The 5,357-nt window shown below is 37.7% G+C and overlaps 1 non-coding gene across 1 annotated transcript; it reads right to left on the bottom strand.

The window, feature by feature from the left end:
• Positions 1-2,297: 2,297 nt before the first annotated feature.
• Positions 2,298-2,370, bottom strand: TRNAV-AAC (transfer RNA valine (anticodon AAC)). Its single transcript has one exon. It is a non-coding gene; the product is annotated as a tRNA-Val (tRNA).
• Between the last annotated feature and the right edge of the window lie 2,987 nt (positions 2,371-5,357).

Genomic DNA, 5,357 nt, shown 5'->3' with positions numbered 1-5,357 from the left:
TTAGTTTACATATATGTACAGATTATTATTTCAGATTAGATCCTTAGCTTTTTAAACTAACATAGTTATCAAAGGAATAAAGCCAACCACATAATAATAATCAACAGAATTCAGTAATCCAATCATAAAGGACAGTCAAGTGTGCTTACACATATTCAAGAAATCAATCATCTAAATTATAAATAATAAGTTTTAATGTTAAGCAGCTTCCCACAGGATGTGGGCAGGATTTCTGATCATTGAAACTTCCAGCCTCCATCATGAAAGATAAAACATTGGGCAAGACCTTCAAGGCAAACAGTTTGTTCTTCGAGGATTAGAATTCCTTTGAACCTTAGAAGTTTTCATTTTTAAGAGAACTTTGGAGGGCAGGAGGGTATAGCTCAGAGATAATGTACATGCTTACTTAGTATGTACGTGGTCCTCAGTTCAATCCCTAGTACTTCCATTTAAATAAATAAATGAATAAATAAATAAGACCTAAATAAGACCCTTCCAAAATTTTTTTTTTTAAAAAGAGAGAACTTTGCTAAAATGCAGATTCCTGGCAAATGTTTGATTTTATCAGCTAGCACCTTTTGGGAAATTAGTGAGCCTTGCTGAAGGTCTGGAGATAAAGAGTTAAGATAAAGGCTGATGGGTGATAGTTGGAGAGATGCCTGGCAGCAAAGACAAATGGCAATGACATATATTTTTTTAACTGAAGTCTAGTCAGCTTCAATGTGTCAGTTTCTGGTGTACAGCATAATGTCCTAGTCATACTTATTTATATATACATACATTTATTTTTATATTCTTTTTCATGAAAAGTTATTACAAGTTATTGAATACAGTCCCCTGTGCTATAGGGAACTGTGTCTTTTAATCTATTTTTATATATAGTAGTTAATATCTGCAAATCTTGAGCTCCCAAATTTATCCCTTCCCACCTCTGCAGTGACTTTATTTGGACCAAGGCTGGACAAGGCTCTGTCAGCCAGTTCAGTGAACCTTTAGGTTCCCAAATGTGAAGTGAGAACAGTAAAGAGTCCATTAGCTCAGAGTAAGGTGGCCCAGAGAACTGAAGCACACCGATCTATTTTCCTGTTTGATAGCAGTCATGGTCGAAGGCTTGTGGGGCAATGACTGTGTCCTTATTGATCCCAGCTGACAGGCTGGACCTGCTCTTACTACTCCTCACTCTTTGATGTATATTCCCTTTTTTTCCTTTGACTGCCTTTTCATTTGTTCAATTCTCCATCTTTCGAACAAGGAATTTACAAAGCCTTGGGAAAAGAACTACAACCTTGTTTACAATAGTTAATGACTTAATGTGTCATGTCCAAATAAATAAATTGCTAATGACTTAAGCCAACACAACAATAATGGTACTCATTTGCATACTAGAAGCAACAGGCTTTAGCCCATAGACAAATCTTCCCTTTGCGTATTTATGTCGTCTAATGGGCCCAACAAAAGTGATTGATCTAGACAGTGTAAAGGGATCATGGCCACTGGACATAAGGAATACGGGTTGTACTCTCTGCATGGATTGACAGAGGGCTCTACTATCTACCAATTCATGTAAGCTGGAAGCCAGGTTATCTCAACTTTTCTATCTGATACAGGCAAAAAAAGGTGGAGCGAGAGAATGGCCGTGTCTCAGGTCTGGGTTGAGTGCCTGGGATGTGCCCCACCAAATGTGGGTCCTTGGCTTGGGGTAAGAAAGAATTCAGGAGTGAGCCACAGTTAAGGTAGATTTATTCAGAGAGATACATACCCCATAGTGCAGTCCATCCCACTCAGAAGGGAGAGCTGCCACAAGGTGTAGGGGCTGTTAGTTTTTAGTGAGCTCGGTTATTTTATATGCTAACAAGTAGAAGGATTCTTCCAACTACTTTGGGGAAGGGGCAGAGATTCCCAGGAATTGAGCCACCGCCCACTTTTAGACCTTTTATGGTCAGCCTTGGAGCTGTCATGGCGTCATTTACCATGCTAATATATTACAATGAGTGGATAATGAAGCTCAAGGTCTACTGGAAGTCAAATCTCCACTATCAAGGTCTACTGGGAGTTGAATCTTCAACCGTCTTGGTGTTAACTGCCGTGTCATTCCTTGAATGTCTGTGCCCTGCCCTCTTCTTTCTAATTTTACATCCATCTCATTGTCCACATTCCAGACTTATACTAACTTCTTCCAGTTTCCTTTTTTGTTGTTGTTGTTTTGCTTTTTGTTTTTTATTTTTCTTTCTTACTTTCTTTTTGTTTTTCTTGGTTGGGGTGGGGAGGTAATTAAGTTTACTTATTTATTTATTTAATGGAGGTACTGGGTTTTGAACCCAGGACCCCATGCATGTTAAGCATGTGCTCTACCACTGAGCTATACCCTCCCCCCAAATTTGCATTTTGAATATTTCTTAAATCCATTTCTCACTCCTTTCCATCCCCACAGATTCTGCTTTCCATCAAACTCTCTCCTGCTCAAATTAGTAGAATAGTCTCCTATGTAATCTCCCTGTCTCCCATCTTCCCCTCTTTGGATCCATCTTCCACACATTTTCCAGGATCCAAAAGCTGTATCTAATGAATGATCTTTCAATAACTCCATGCCTTCCATAAAAGAAAGTCTGAGCTCCTTTCCATGACATCTAAAGCCTTAGATGATAGGATAAAAATGAAGATGGTAAAGATGGCTAACTTTTGCTGAGCATTACTTACCATGTAATAGATCTAATACACTAGATATTCTTATGTATGTTACTTAAGAAACTACTTTCAAGATTTGCTTGCCTGGCTAGTAAATGTTGGAGAAGAGGTTTTCTCCAAGGTCAGTCATTTCCCAGAGTATGTGCTCATAACTACTACATTACACTTCCTTACCTCTCCTAAACCCAAAATGTCAGACAAGAAGATAGTCTTCTTTTTATCTTGTAGGAAATCCAGTGTATAATTAAACAAACGTGATTGCTGCAAAATCCGACAATTCATTTGGAAACAGCTAAACTAGCCAGCCAAGTGGCTCAGATAGGACAATGATTCCTTGAATCAATAGTCAGGCCCTCAGGACAAGCAGCAGGAGGGAGTGGTTTGTGCTTTTTAATACTGACTTCCTCAACTTTTTATAGGATGCACACTTTTCTCTGTTTTGGATGATATTTTTAACCCCTCTTTTGTAGGCCAAATGCAGGTTTCCAAAAGGCGCTGGTGAATAAAGATTTTAAGTCTGACCTGGTGGCACTGCCTTCCAGTCAGTAGTTCTATTTCATCGTTATCTCCGTTTTTGTCTGTACTAAAATATTTGTTTCTGGAACTACTGGGAACTTACACTTTGCTTTATTTTTTTGCTCTGAATTATTTTTAATTTCAGCTCTAGAAAAATAGAAAATAAATGTACTGAAACATTTTTGTTTCAGAACCAACAATGGAAATCATTGGGCCTTCAATAGCAATGCTTTATTTAGCCTCAACTGGGCATGCTTTAGATGCAAGCAGTTTTTCTGTGTTTTGAATAATGGAGCAAAAAGAAAAAATTCAAGAGTATACTCATATTTCTGGAAATATTTCATGAAAAAAATGGGCTGAAATATCTAAGTATGATTAGTATTCCCTAATGTTATAAGCTCTGGAAATGGAAACCCTACTTTGAACATAGACAACTTTCAAGATTTTATTTGCCTGGCTAGTAAATGTTGGACAAATACAGTTTGAATAATGCATGATCCATCTTTATGTGTGTTTTCAGAAAAATGTTATTTCCTATTGCAGAGGACATATATGACTCTCCAGGCTTCCTGCTTGAACAAGGAAGGGATTCAAATGTTTGAACCCCCATTTCCCAGCGCCATCCTTGTCACTAACTCACTCGGTCAAATGGTTTGTTTTTCATCCCTAATAGCAACAGTGCACTGTGAGCCTGGTGCTTGATTTGCTTTGGACCCAGTAGGCAGGGACCTCTCTGGGGGAGACTGATAAAGCAGGAATTCAGGGAACAGGTGGATGGCTGGGATTGCTGGTGGAAGGGAGTCTATAATGAAGGCAGCATCAGCAAACAGCTTATCCCACCTCTGGTGACAAGGTCTTCAGAGACCCTTCCTCCAGGCTGGGTTTGCAGCTGGGAACATCAATCTCCCTCCTGACCAGGGGCTTATTAACATTCTGAGTATCACTTTCAATTAAATTTCTCGAATGCTCATTTAGTTTCTAGTTAATAAGGCAGGATTAGATGTCATGTATGATCCAGCAGGTTGTTTTTAAAGGATAAAAATAAAAGGAGCCCTGGGATAAGTTAAGTGGCAGGCGTGTTCCTGTGCCAACATGGTGCCCCGAACCCCTGGCCACTGTTGCTTTGCAAATGGACACAGAGCATTTTAAAGGCTTTTTTTTTTTTTTTTTCCTAATGGAAGATTTCAGTCAAACATTCACTCTTAGGAAAACCAATATATTTTTCCCTGCAGGCTGCACAAGTTCATTCAGCTTTTTTAGTCCAAATTATTCAGGGTTTCTGTAGTAAAGTACACCTGCAGATAGGGGCCAGAGGTAATTGTAAGATGGTACTGTGGATAGGATAAGTCAGGCTAGAACACCTTTTTTTTGAGCTAATAATGCTAATAAAAATAATTGCACTGAGAATTGCTATTTACTGTCTTATCCATCTATCGCTGTGGTTAACACTTCAAGTAAAAACCTTTATCTATTTTTTTTAATGTTTTTTGTGTTCATGTTTTTTAGGTGTACTTTCTTTGTTTTATTGAGTATGGTTGATTTATAATATTATATTCATTTCAAGTACACAACAGAGTGATTTAATATTTTTATAGATTATATTCCATTTGAAGTTATTATAAAATACTGTCTACATTCCCTTTGCTGGACAATGTATCCCTGGAGCTTATTTATTTTATACACAACAGCTTGTGTTAATCCCCTACACCTGTCCTTCCCCTCCCCACTTCCATCTTGCCACTCGTAACCACAAGTTTGGCTTCTATATCTGCGAGTCTGTTTCTGTTTTATTATATTTATTCATTTGTTTTATTTTTTAGATTCCACATATAAGAGATAACATATAGTATTTATCTTTTTCTGTCTGACTTATTTCACTAAGCGTGATACCTTCTCAGTCCATCTATGTTGTTGCAAATGGCAGAATTTCATACTTTTTATGGCTAAGTAATATTTCATTGTATATGTATGTATGTGTGCATTTGTGTACATCTTCTTTATCCATTCATTAGAGAAATGCAAATCAAAGCCACAGTGAAAGTTCACCTCACAGCTGTCAGAATGGTTGTCATCAAAAAGTCTACAAATAATGAATTTTGGCAAGAAGGTAGAGAAAAGGGAAACTTTGTAACTATCATTGGGTATATAAATTGATG

Source organism: Vicugna pacos, chromosome 5 (genome assembly GCF_048564905.1).
Source record: "Vicugna pacos chromosome 5, VicPac4, whole genome shotgun sequence".
In the NCBI taxonomy this organism is placed as follows: Eukaryota; Metazoa; Chordata; class Mammalia; order Artiodactyla; family Camelidae; genus Vicugna; species Vicugna pacos.
Note: the sequence above shows the minus strand (reverse complement) of the source record. Positions and strands in the feature narration are given on the sequence as shown.